The sequence below is a fragment of the Periplaneta americana genome, chromosome 7 (assembly GCF_040183065.1).
Source record: "Periplaneta americana isolate PAMFEO1 chromosome 7, P.americana_PAMFEO1_priV1, whole genome shotgun sequence".
In the NCBI taxonomy this organism is placed as follows: Eukaryota; Metazoa; Arthropoda; class Insecta; order Blattodea; family Blattidae; genus Periplaneta; species Periplaneta americana.
The window spans coordinates 111,051,078-111,066,022 of NC_091123.1; the positions used below are offsets into that span (position 1 = coordinate 111,051,078).

Below are 14,945 nucleotides of genomic sequence, written 5' to 3' on the forward strand. Positions count from 1 at the left end.
CAACCATATCAAGGTAGCTGGAAAAATGTATTATCCGCGAAAATCTATAAATCAATGTTTTAATGAGAAGATAAAGCAGTAGCGACTCCTGAGTATTTCTTAAGAGGAGGAAAAAAGATAACAGGACGAAATGACATCTTCTTGAATGAAACATGCTACAAATTAGCCAACATGCATACATATAAGACCAGGTAGTGTTGGGGTTGGCCTTCCATTCTGTATAGCAATAATCTGTTCTTGTAAATTGAGTTTCCTAAATTGTCCAAAATATATAATGTTTTCACTTCCATTTATTGTTGAATAATTGCACAAATTAACAATTACAAGGAAATTCACCTGGCAGCATTTTTCGAGCACACTACAGCATCACACGTGTTGGAAAATACTATAGCTACTAACACGTAATCGAAACCGCGGAAATTGGAATCGGAAATAATCTGAGGAAAGCGAGAACACTGCACCCACCCACGTGGTCTGTGTTGCCAAATGTACATTTTACAAGTTCAGTATCACATGCTTTTGAAGAATATCAGTTCTTGTAAAGTCATACTACCATTATTGTTCAAAGTTGTCGGTGGCCAATTTTTTATGTTAAAAATAATGTAGTTTGGAGTATCTACTTTCAATTTCAAATATATTTGTACAAAACTGACAACTTGGCTATTGCCCTGTCTAGTACACAATGAATGGGAGTGAATTTCAGGGGCCAAAAAGATCTGCGATACTAACGTAGAACTACTTCCTCTTTGTTTTATATAAACCTGACTTTAACTTTCAAATATCCTTGAAAGTTTCAAACCATGAATAGCAGCCTATATAAGGTGCAATGAATAATATTTTTTATTAATAGTTAAAAAAAAGAAAGTTTATATGGTGTCTTTCATAGCGTTGCGTTAAAACTGTTTTTATTGTGCCTCCTCCTAGATGTGTTATAGTCTGGTTGAATGCAAGATCGTTAGATGGCAGCGATAGCGAGCCCAGTGGGTTTCTATTTCCCGCCCATGCACTGATTCAGAGGAGGATCTCCTTCTTTTTCGTTCATTTACTCGCTTTAAAACTGTGTTTCTTTCTCTGGCCGCTAGTGCGCTGTTGTCTATGTGTGCTAACTGCAGTAAAGGAGGAATGGATTGACTTTCCTCCACACAAACAATCTCGCATCTTTCTCACAGTTTTCTAGCAGCACATGAGCGCGCATCGTTTAAAACTCGATCAACCGAGGTTTTCTTATAGCTGTGAAGTTATAAATTATCGAATCTTCCTTGAATTTCAAGGCACATATTTTATTTGGTATTTACTTTCAAAAGAATAAAAATGTGAGGAGGACGTTTCTCCCTTCCCTCCCCCGAGGAACCGCCACTGAAATAAAGTACAGCCCTTTCGAATAAATATGAACATGAAGCAGCGTAAAATCAACCAATAAAAAAGTATTACATTTTGTAGTTGTGGTTTTTCATTCTGAATTATTCAAATTTAATTTAGACTCGCTGAAATTTGAAGTGGTGTCTTCGGCATGGAGAGCCAACTTATAGCTATTAAACTAGCGATTAACTCCGAAAAGATTTGTAGTTATACTCATAGATTCACTACACTGACGCCATTATGAAAGAAGATAATACAAAATAACCAATCTGATTCTCACTCAGAAAATAAGCTGCATCAGCGGTGAGTAGGCCTACGCCGACATGGTAAACAATCGGCCACTGTGCGGTGAGGCCGACATCCTACCCTGACCACGAGCCCTGTAATTGAATTACTGGGTCGACAGTCGGACGATGCTCACGCTCGGAGCTTCAATTCCCAGTACGCGGAATTCTGTCCTCATCCTATCTCTTTCCCCCTTCCCCTCCGTCGCTCTCTATTTTCTCGCATCTCCATCTAAGATTATTTACATTACCACATGTGGCTGACGCATTTCTCGTTCTGGACCATTTAGCTGGAATTGACGTGGAATTCATCATCTAAACCAAGAAGAGAGCCAGTCATCCTTGTCTGCAGTTCTCCGTCGCACGCTGCAGCGCGATCAGGTGCTGTGAAACAAGTGACTAAAGCGGCAAACAAAGAAATGTGCCATTGTTTACTGTTCTGTGTCCCCGTTAAAATTGAGTCAGTTGACGATTGCTCGTCAAAGTGTATCCTAGTTCAATGCCAGACAGATTGTATGAGATTTGTGGTGACAAAGCGACTGTGGAACAGGTTTTCCCTATACTATATCGTTGAATCATCATATTCGTGTAGTTATTAGTCTACAATAAATAATATGTCATTATGATTTGCCAGTATACAAAATGTCCCAAAATTAGGTCCTTGACAAATCATAATGAAATACCGAACTATGTCGTGTGAATCCTGGATCAAAATAGAGATGAAAATATTAGTGCGAAGAATTTTTAATTAATGTGAAAACTAGGGTTACTAGATGTCCCGATATGGCGGGACATTTCCGATTTTCAGGAAACTTCCCCGTGTCCCGCTCATACCCATCGCGGAACGCAGAATGTCCCGCTTTTTAAGATATTACTAGGGGTGTAGTCGTGTCAGGGTGCGCCGGGGCACCGCCCCGGTAGTTCTTCCTGCAACCTTGTAGCGCCCTGCTTTTTTATTTGAGCCGTTCAGAGCAAAAGTGGTGTAAGTCAAAATTGCGTAATGAGGTTTAAAGTAAAAATTCTGTAAAATACCGCGCAAAGTGGCAATTAATATGGCCTTATTGCTTTTCACTGACTACCAATAGTTTAAATAAATTGAATATTAATTGCTACTTTGCGCTGTATTTTACAGAAAGTTTACTTTAAGCCTCATTACCCATTTTGACTTATACCACTTCTGCTCTGAACGGCTCATTTTTACTTTTTAAAAGAATAATCTTACTTGCGTCTTACTCAACTTTGTAAGATAACCTGCTGTAAGCATGGATTAGCAAATCTCATGTATCATGTACCTATATAGTAGCAGTGACATTACTAATAAATAATAATAATAATAATAATAATAATAATAATAATTATTATTATTATTATTATTATTATTATTATTACTTTTACTGTTGTAGTTATTATTATACTACCTATGTATAATAGCACACCCTATTATTCTGACTTTTACCTACGTCTAGTTGCTGGTTGAGTGGCAGAGAAGGCCTTACGGCCTTAAGTCTGCCAGGTAAAGTAGGCTTAATAATAATAATAATAATAGGCCTAATTATTATTATTATTATTATTATTATTATTATTATTATTATTATTATGGCAACCCGTACTGTCCCCAAGACTTCACTTCAGTCTATTTTTAAGATTGCAGATGATAGATGAAGTGAGGGAGATATAGAGAGGAGATACGAGTAAAAGGAAAAAACGGAAGTACCCCAAAAAACCTTATGCAACGTCTGCTTTGACCACCATAAATTCCATCACGACTTAGCCGGGGATCGAACCCGGACCGCCTGGATGGCACTTGAGTGGCTTTCCATAGTGTCACTGTGCCTACTATTTCTTCCTCACGTCTTTGCCTCCGCGATGTCTGTACAGCGGACGTAAACACAACACTAGCGCTTCTGACATCAGACATATTATATTCAAATAATGAGCGACTTAAACATCGCGTTTTGTTGTGTTACGTCATGTCGTGATTACATTACGTTACTTTATAGCAGTAGTCTGCAATTCAGCTCCCCACGTGTCCGTGAGTCTGCCGCCAGCGCATGTATACATTGTGCGGGCAGGCTGTATTCAAAATATTTTGTGAGGTAATACGCGAATAAGCTGTAGCACAGCCAAGACTATAGTTTATAGAAGTTTATGTGTGCGTGCGTGTAGAGAATTAGGCTGGTGTGTCCGATGGGTGAACGACATTCTGTATTTTATAACTAACGTAAGACTGGTCTCAAGAATGTTTATTCGTGTAGTGCGGGTTGTCTGTATACATCAACTAGAGTTATCAATAATAAAATTGAAATACTCCCATAAATACTGTATGTATAGTTTCCTGAACCTCTGTAGATACCCCACAAACAATTACTTTCTTCCCTTAAATTAGGCTATACGCTTGAACGGAGAAAGCCAAAACCAAGACAGCATATTTTTTCCTTAGTATTTCATCGTCGGCACTTTGAAAATGCACGAGTAATATATACGTTGTGTTTAATGTTTTGTTGCGGCATGTTTTGTTTAATTATATTAAGACATTTTAATTAGTTACTTAACGACGTTGTATCAACTGTGAGGTATGTTGTTAGCCTACGTTATTATTTTTTATTACTCGGTAGAGACGTCAATCAGATCGATGGAGCTCGCTAACGCTTACTACGTTACATTGACACTTCTCCATTAAATTTTTATGCTTGTAGTTTTTTATACAGTGCCAGATGTACAACATGTCCAGAAATTAATACACTAGCGTTATCGTGCAGTCGTACATCCTGGCACAAAGTAGGGTATGTACAGTCTTAGAAAAAAGTTTTGTCGCACAGATATTTTATAAGTCCCAGAAAAGAGGTATATAGTGCGCATGATCAGAGGACGAGCGACCTGGTTCACAAGAGAACGACTAGTTGAGGTAATAAAATTAATTTTGTTTAGTTGTAATCTGATCATGCGCACTGCCTCCTTTCTGGGACTTATAAAGTATCTGTGCTACAAAACTTGTTCTAAGACTGTACAGTACAAACTTCACATTTAACCAGGAACTATAGTACATCGTAGCCGTTGTGTACACTAGAGCAGCGTTTTTCAACCGATACCAGACCGAGAAATGAATTTATCGATTCACAGAAAATTCACCGATTCAATTTATCTCAGTATTCATTGCGTTTATGTCAGTTTTCAAGAAAGCGAAAAATAAAATAAAGTACAAGTCTAACCTCCAGACTCAAAACAAGTCACTAAATCATTTCCGGATACTGTGAATGAAGAATAAGACAAAATACAGGAACCGAATGGACTTCGTGCCGCATTACGTCTAGCAGTATCAACGTTGGGACCACGAATCGGAAAGATTTGGGAAAATAAATAACAGCAAATGTCTCATTGAGTACATATCAATGACTTCGACACCGCTACGCACAAAACGCGAGAGAAAAAAAATAAAGTATTTAATTTAAAACAACATAAAAATTGTAACACACTACTCCAAAGACACGGTGTGATGCCTGCCAAAGCAGGAAATGTACTCTACCCGCCCCCAGTTGCATTCGTCTCTTTGTACCTGGCCGATGATTTTTTCATACATTATCACACGAAATCAACACGGTACAGCGGTATCACCATTAAGTTGTACAACTTGAGAAAGCACTCAATTTTTTAGGTCCAGAGGAAATCTGCATATATGCAAGGCATACTAAAAGGCTAAACAAACCAAACCTAACCCGTCACTGATCCTCGACCTTACGAAAACTCGCCTATTCATTTTTCCATATTTATTTATTTATTTATTCATTTATTCGTTCATTTTGTGTTCTGCCCAAAGGGCAGGTCTTTCACTGCAAACTCAGCTGTCTTCAATCTTTCCTATTTTCTGTCTTTCTCTTTGTTTCCTCATATGATCCATATATCTTAAAGTATGTATGAATGTATGTATGTATGTATGTATGTATGTATGTATGTATGTATGTATGTATGTATGTAAGTATGTATGTATGCATGCATGTATATATACAGAGTGATTCACGAGGATTTACCGTCCTTTACGGAGGTTATTTCCGAAGACATTCTGAGCAAAAAATGTCCATAAACATGGGTCCTATTCTCAATATTTACAGAGTTACGTTTCGTTATTGGAACGCATTGCTGTGAACGCGTGATCTTGGTCAGCGTGCAGTCAGCAGCCAGCGCGAGCGCTACGGAAATCAAAGATAGCCGTATGCAGTTACGTAGCGCGACGAGTGCCGTTCACAAGCGTGCAGCCAAGTGTACTGAAGCGGACGGCGACATTTTTTAAATATGTTGTAAGCTCTCCAAGACTGTAAATTAGGGTGTAAAATTGAACTACAAATAATTAAGTCGGTGGAAGTGATGTGCTTTGTAATAATTGTTGTGATAAGTGCGTAAGAATAATGTAATTTTCTAGTTAAAGATAGGAAAAAGATGTCTGTACGAAGCACTAAGGAGTTCACAGCACATTTTTAGCTTCATAATACTTGCCAATTAAAGGAATGATACTTCTGAATGGTTCATTCTCTATTTGTATTATTCTTTTACCTTCAAACTAAAGAAAAAACGTATTTTACAAACAACTTTAAATTAGTGTAACTCTGAAAATATTGAGAATAGGAACTATGTTTATATGACATTTTTTGCTCAAAAGTCTTCAGAAATAAGCTCCGTAAAGGACAGCAAATCCTCGTGAATCACCCTGTATATTTATTTATAAAATTATTTCATCCTTAAATTAAAATTCATTGTAAAATAATGCAACACAAATCAGAAGTCAGTTCTTCCGTGTGCGGTGTGCAGCGAGATCGAAGGTAATAATGGAATTAAAAATAAACACTAAAAAGCAATTTGATGATAAATTGTTTCCTAAGTTTTACCATTCCGCGATTTATCGAAAGGTTGAAAAATGCTGCATTACCGGATACATAAATCATTAAAATCTGCAATCGAGAACTGGACCGTTCGATCAATTCTGTTACAACTCCTCACGAACTAACATTAGATGCACTGCTCAAATGTTATGTCTCGGTGATCATGCGGTTAGCACGGGGCAAATTCGACAATACAAGATAAAAACAGAAGACTTTACACATCCAGCCCACATGGAAAGAATATAAATTTCACTTCCGTATCGGATTTCGAATCGTGGTCCGCTGAAATCTCAGCTAGAACACAGTCGAGGACCGTAATATAAATGATTTGATCAATATTTTAGAAATACTTACAAATTAGACACTGCAATCCACTCAGCACAGCAGCTACAAGAGAGTTGCGTAATCGAAGTGTATTCTAAAATCCACTTTGATTCCTCAGAGAAACTTTATAAGTTACAAAAAATAAAACAAGAGAAAATGAAAGTGGAATTCCAAGAATCGTATACAAAGTAACGTTTGAGTCTTGAATAATGCACTTGTACACAGCTGACGTCTCAGCTGGACGCGAATGAAGAATTGACAATACTTTTCAATTACAACAAACCCGTGCGAATCCAGAGCGCGGAGCTAGAGATGCCTGCATCCCAGCTTAACCTAAGACAAGGCCCCCTGTTGTTCCAGCTGACGTCAGATCCGCCCGCCCGGCATAGGGTTGCTTCTATATTAGTCTTCTGGAATTATCACACAGCTCGGACAGGCAGACCGACCGGCCTAAGAAAAAAAAAAAGAGTTCCAACTCCTGCACACAATGCAATCGAGATGTATAAACCGGGCCACAAGTGCAGTCAAGAAGTGATCAAATAGGCTTAGTTATTAACACATTGATGCTGTGCAGTTCTAGTGTGTAAATGCTACACTGCACTTCTGTAAAATTGCATTTCCTGATCGGAACTTTAACAGGGCTAATCATTACTGTACAAAAGAAACATTGAAGTATTTAAGAATGTTGGTACATCCTGAAGCTCATGTGTCCTGTAGTGATACTATTACAGCTATCAATAATTAGAGATGGTAGATTTTAGCAACTTAAAAAATTAGCACTTTTGAAATCAGATGTAGCATTTTTTTAGCATTTTAATGTTGGAATTTACAATTTATGGCGTTTCTGAATGAATTATATTTTATAAAAAAAAATATGGCGGTAGAAATTCAGTGTTACCAATGTGTTAAAAGGTGCATTTTCTAGATTTTCCAGTTAAAATTCTTGAAAACAGTAAACACAGAAAGAAATATAAAGTTACAGTGAAATTGTGAACATTAAGAAACACAGAGAATTTCTGTTTTGAATAGTGTATGTCTAATTACCGGCAAAAAACAATAGATAGCAGCAGAAGCGAAAAAAATAACTTAATGTGAATTTCGTTCGTTCCAGTTTGGCAGTTTTTTTGTTATTTTTGTATTATTGCGTAGTAGCAAATGTTCGTAATCATCTTAACAAACGGCTGGCAGGAAGGTGGATTGAACGCGCTGGAGACCAAGATAATGTCTTTTGCAAGTGGCCACCGAGGTCCCCCGACTTCAATGTCTGTAACTTTTTCTTGTGGGTTTACATAAAAGATATCATTTACGTACTTCCATCGTGTCATATTCTCCAAGAACTGCGACATCATATTTGCTGTTCCACTGAATCCATTCCAGTAGATATTTGGGAGCGCGTGTGACGTGGTTGGGAATACAGCCCTGATGTCTGCTGTGTCACACGCGAGGTGCATATTGAGTGTTTGTAAGGTATGCACTACAAAATTTTTCAGTTTCTGCTAGTGGTATCACCATTTTCATGTACATATGACTACCGACAGAGATGATATACCCGTTTATAATCACGGAGGCTTTCTGTGGACACTCTATAATATAGAGTCTATATAACACGTACTGTTGTCACTAAAGCGAAAAAGTGCACTGAAGCCGTTGGTGGTATTTTTTAAATATTATTTTGAACTGTTGAAATGTACAGAGTAAGCACAAAATCTCGTTACCTGATATAAATACCTCAAATATACATAGTTATACACTACTTATGTAATTCTGGTCATAATGCAGATATACAACCACTTTACAGTAACTATGTGTTCTAATTGTCCAATAGGTCAGTTTGTCCCAAATCATTCGCCTCAGCATTGCTGGTGTAATCTGTTGGAAAGCGCGGCGCACGGCGTCCTTCGATTCATCAATGGCATCCTACCGTTCCTGTGCAACAGTGCTCTTGATGAAACCCCACAGCGCATTGTCACAGTTTGTGAAGTCAGGGCTGCGAGGTGACCAGTCGGGAGAAACTGGTAAGGTGGATGACCCACTTCCAATCCAGCGTTGTGCAAACCCCTCATTGTGATACGAACGGAAATGGCATAATGGACCTCACAACCTGTGACAATGCGCTCTGAGGTTTCATAAAGAGCATTGTTGCACAGGAACAGTACGACACCATTAATGAATTGAAGGACACCGTGCGACGCTCTTTCCAACAGATTACACCAGCAATCCTGAGGCGAATGTCACATCGAACTTGGCGACACATTATTTTGTCTGAGGAGATTGGTGGGAAACATACTGACCCTTTGGACAATTAGAACACAGTTACTGTAAAGTGGATGTATGTCTGCATTATAACTTTTTAAGTACATAAATAGTGTGTATATTTGAGGTATTTATAGGGGGTAACGGAATTTTGTGCCCAACCTGTAGATTGATACATACAAATAAGTAGAATAATAAATTTAATCGTTAAGTAATTTGCCTTTCCTTCTTGCCACTTGAATACTGTGGTGCTGTATCTCCAAACCCATTAAAAATTGGACACATATTTATACGATTTTTTTACCCAGACTAGTCCATATTTACACCCACTCGCTGAAATATTTACTATTCCTTCTTAATCACATTGTGTAGGTATGTGTGTATTGATTTTATGTTCGTGTACATTTTCATGTTCAACTTCCTTAATTTGAATAAATTTATTCCTTATTAGTAGAGCCCAGATGTTTAGGCATTTATAACAGTTAAAATAGGCAGACAAAAAAAAAGAGGCAATAAGACAAAAAAAAAGAAGGCACAATAAATTTTGTAAAAGGTATTATAAATTTTTAAAAGGCATAATATATATTTTAGCGATAAATTTAAATTATACGAACATAACTCACATTTTTATTTCGTATTTGACACATGTTGACTTATAAAATACTTCTTTTTCGTGATTAACTGTCTTTTCATAAACCTTACATAACAAAACTGTTCCTTCGGTTGAAAACACATGGCCACCGAATTCACTAACGTAAGCATGAAGTTTACTTTTCAATGGTTCACTGAATTTAAGCACTGATCTTTATACCTTCTGTTACTCGACAATAACTGACTGTTCCTCTTTTCACTCAAATTTTTCTCCTACAACAAACACGTGTAGCATAAAATTGTAACAGAAAAATTTGAAAATACGAAAGCAATCAATTGAAAAGGCTACGTAACAACTTCTATGAAAACGGGTTTAATATTTGAAGTTGGTATCGTGAAGACATGACACTACATTTGTAATTGTGGATTGTCGATCATTATTCATATTACACCAATAGTATTAAAGCACGATTATTAGCACATTAAGCACCGAAATAAATTACTTTTATTTACTATTGTTAGTAAAGTGAGTCATTGTTTCATATATATATATATATATATATATATATATATATATATATTTAAATTTCATACACATTACATTACAATTAATTAGAAAATTAAAATAAACAAGAAATATGAAGAAAAATATACGAAATATACAGACACACAAAAACTCATCCAAATGAAATAACACACAACTCAATTTCAGAACACACACACTCTATGATTCCACATTACACTACACAAACACACCCCCAAAGGAAACAAAACAAAAGGCGCCAAGACCAGAAACAACCAGTTCTGAGGATGACAATTAGCAGGCCTAAACATGTTAAGAAGGCAATACAAAATTTAACACGTGAAAGACACATAATACGTTTTCCGAAGAAATATTGCTTTAAAATAACAAAAAAGCATTTATTATTGCATTAGTAAGAAACACCTTAAAAAAGCAAAATAGGCAAAATAAAAATTGGCCTTTTCACTTTGATTTACCCCAAATCTTATTTATATCTATCAAAATAATGATTTACTTCCACCCAGTAAAAAAGGCATTTTGCCAAACATCTGGGCTCCACTTATTAGTATACAAATTCGTACAAGTTGACTGTCACTGGGTTGTTCAGTGTTTCTTGATAAATGTTTCCGTTATTTGCATTTCAGTGTGGATAGTGCAAGGAATTTACTTATTTCGAAACTCGAGATGCCTTCCTATTTGATGTGAACAACACCCAAACTGGCTTTCAACTATTAATCTGTCTTATTATACGTACATTGACCTCAATGTCTAGTTCCCACACAACTGTTCCTCTGCTCAAAAGATAAATATTTTGTAGAGATCTTCCTTATGGTTCTAAGCAAACTTCTCATTGGCCCTTCTATAGTTAATAATTACAGCGCGTGTTTCCTCATGTAGACGAATCTGCTGGGCAGCCTGAGTTGATGCCATCTGGTATGCAAAGATATGAATGACGAGAAAATTACTCTGCTAGTAATCATCCACATCTAATATTTTATCACTGCGGATAATGAATTTCTCCATACTAATATGCCTGGCTCATTTTATAAATGAAAGAAAGTTTTCTAATATTAACAGCCTAGATTCCCAGAGAGGTCGTTGTCCTTAATATCTGGAATCACTGGAAAACAAACAAGCAACAAACAAATATTTTTGAATACCAAATATAATTTAGATTAGTAGCGCTACGCAGTAGTAAGTCCGTGGGCTCAAGCAAGGAGATGCACTATCACCTTTACTTTTTAACTTTGCTCTAGAATATGCCATTAGGGAAGTTCAGGATAATAGATGGGGTTTGGAATTGAACGGGTTACATTAGCTTCTTGTCTATGCGGATGACTTGAATATGTTAGGAGAATATTCACAAACGATTAGGGAAAACACGGGAATTTTACTTGAAGCAAGTAAAGCGATGGGTTTGGAAGTAAATCCCGAAAAGACAAAGTATATGACTATGTCTCGTGACCAGAATATTGTACGAAATGGAAACATAAAAATTGGAGATTTATCCTTCGAAGAGGTTGAAAAATTCAAATATCTTGGAGCAACAGTAACAAATATAAATTATACTCGGGAGGAAATTAAACGCAGAATAAATATGGAAATGCGTGTTATTATTCGGTTGAGAAGCTTTTGTCAACTAGTCTGCTGTCAAAAAATCTGAAAGTTAGAATTTATAAAACAGTCATATTACCGGTTGTTTTGTAGCCTATGGTTGTGAAACTTGGACTCTCACTTTGAGAGATGAACAGAGATTCAGGGTGATTGAGAATAAGGTTCTTAGGAAAATATTTGGAGCTAAGAGGGATGAAGTTACAGGAGAATGGAGGAAGTTACACAACGCAGAACTGCACGCATTGTTTTCTTTACTTGGCATAATTAGGAACATTAAATCCAGACGTTTCAGATGGGCGGGGCATGTAGCACGTATGGGCGAATCCAGAAATGCATATAGAGTGTTAGTTGGGGGACCGGAGGGGAAAAAGACCTTTGGGGAGGCCGAAACGTAGATGGGAGGATAATATTAAAATGGATTTGAGGGATGTAGGCTATGATGATTGAGACTGGATTAATCTTGCACAGGATAAGGACGAGGGCGGGAATGAACCTGTGGGTTCCTTAAAGGCCATTTGTAAGTAAGTAAGCAGTAGTAAGTTTAACGAGGCTTTCAGCAACAGACATTATTCAGTGTTAAAGCCCAACGTGGGCAAAAAATGACCAATGAATTTTGTCTGTAGCCCTCTATCAGCGACAGAGATCTTTCACGTGTCATAAATCTACGACACGAACCTCCCAGCTTTAATTTATTCCTAGATGAAATAAAAATAATCATGCTAAAGATTTTATCGCCCTTCAAAATCCATCACTCGGGGCCGGGTTTCAACCCTCGAAGCTCTGATCTAACAGCAAGCATGGAATGGCACGATCACAAAGAATGACGAAATTTAGTTGAAACTGATAATTTGTTAACACCGTGAACCTTCCTCTGGTAAAGGAAGTTCTCTCTTAATTAGTGAGCTTAGCGGAAGAGAGCGTAATGAATTGGAAACGGGAGACAAAGATGTCTCTTCCTTACCGGAAATCGAACCCGGAAACGCTACTGCTTGTGTCACAGAGGAGGATACAAAAACGCATTATGGTATAGCCAGGGACGTTCCATAATAATGCTTGCCTTAACTTGGCTTTTCGAAGGCTGGACGCGGAACGGATCCGTGCACTTAGGCAAGCTGTGGTCCACTATGCGCCCTATCAGTTTATATGCGGTGATCGTCCAAGTCCGCCAGATGGTCCGGGTAGTATTCGTGAATTCGACGCTGACAGGTCGAATAGTTTAGTGATTAGTCTAAATCGCTGCACACAGACAAACTAGTGCTAAAATTATTATATTTCATGTAGGTCTACATTATTCCCTGACAAATTGATTAGTTGGTATTGAACAGAAACAAAACCCGGTCACTATTTTAGTAGACTCGTAGAAACTTTTTAATTGGTTATTTTACGTCGCTTTATCAACTGCTAAGGTTATCTAGCGTCTGAGTGAGATGAAATTGGTAATGCCAGCGAAATGAGCCCAGAGTCTAGCGCCGAAAGTTACCCGCATGTGTGTCCAGACCCTCTCATTTCACGGTCAGGCATGCTAACCGCTACTTCACAGCGGTGGACCTCGAAGGTATTTAATATGAACAAAATCCGTCCAATATTTTTTGTACCTAGAAATCGCTGTACAAAGATAGACAAGTACTAAAATTATTATATTTAATATACTTGCATCATTCCCTGATAAACTAATTTGCTGGTACTGAATAAAAACAAAACTCGTCCAGTAGTTTAATAGAAATCGGTGATCCGTTTGGGCATGGATAAAATAAAAACACCGTAAAACATTTACTACTGAACTTTATTTGTTGAAACTTTGTACATACAACACTGAAAGATGGGAGATTCCTCAAAGCTCAACATGACCCCCATTGCGCACCCTGCACAACTCATAACGGTGATGCAATTCAGCCCATGTCCGTTGTAACATAAGAGGAGTGATTTGTTGAAAAGCTTGAATAATTCTTACTCTCAGATCATCAATTTTCCTGGGTTTCTGTAAATAGACAATGTCTTTAACAAAACCCCACACGAAGAAGTCAGGAGGGATTAGATCTGGGGAGTTTGGGGACCAAATGGGTTTCTACAAATGTTCGATACCAGAATATTATGAAATCGTATTTAGGTACATTATGCACACCATAATCACGTCGAAATTCCCTTTGAACTCTTTTAACATCCTTAAATTTAGCACACCAAAGAACACATTGTGCCCGCTGTTGATTTGTAGTAGCCATTTTAATCATCTTTTCAGATTATGCACTATTGATTGTCATATATGGAAACTCCCATCTTTTAATCATATAACCAGCAAGAAATTTTTCCTACTATCATAATAGCTTTATAATAATAAATTAATATTATCCATACCCAAATGGAGCAGACTGTAAAATTGTTATGCCTCAGCTCCTGATAGAGACAGGTTCCATTTGCAGACGAGAAGCCTGAACAACCAAGGGGTCCGGAGCCACAAGTCTCTTCCCGAATCAGCATCGTCAAACCGATGCTGAAAGGTGACCCATCCTGCCTCTATCCCCAATAGAGCTAGGTTCCATCCCCATACGATTAGCGTGATAAGTCCCAAGCCCTTTTCGTATCTGTTTCGGAAACCTGTACTATCCTCAAGACTTCACCTGAACTATTTTTATTATTACAGATACATGAAACAAGTTGGAGGTGCAGAGTGGTGGTGGAATGTTAGAGGGAAAGAGGAGTATCCCGAGAAAAATCTAGAGCAACAGTTTCTGCACATAATTATATGTACAGTATATGAAAACGTGGAGAAATACCATGGTTAAAGAACCGCATTAAAAATACTGTAATGCGCAACCGTTTTATAGCTAATCCTTGTGTGGGCAGTTCCAAACTGTGATAGAGTGATGTCAAGTTATCTTGTTTTGAAAATACCAACGACTTGGGATTTAGTTTAAAAATGTTAGGAACGTAGCAGAGACCCCATTCCTAGAGGTCAGAGCAGCGAATCTCACCAAAATACTTCGATAAAAAACTAAAATGACGATTAAAATTCCTAACAAAATAATATAAACATTAAGAAGGAGGATATCTCTTGTTTAATATGGTATTTATATATCCTGACCTGCAGTGTGACTGAATTCCTCTGTGCTGGAGTGAACAACATATTTT

General features: G+C 37.4%; 1 protein-coding gene across 2 annotated transcripts in view; it reads left to right on the forward strand.

The window, feature by feature from the left end:
* The window catches only part of LOC138703360 (fibroblast growth factor receptor homolog 1-like), a 435,775-nt gene that overhangs the window by 98,557 nt on the left and 322,273 nt on the right, over positions 1-14,945 (forward strand). The window lies entirely within an intron of this gene.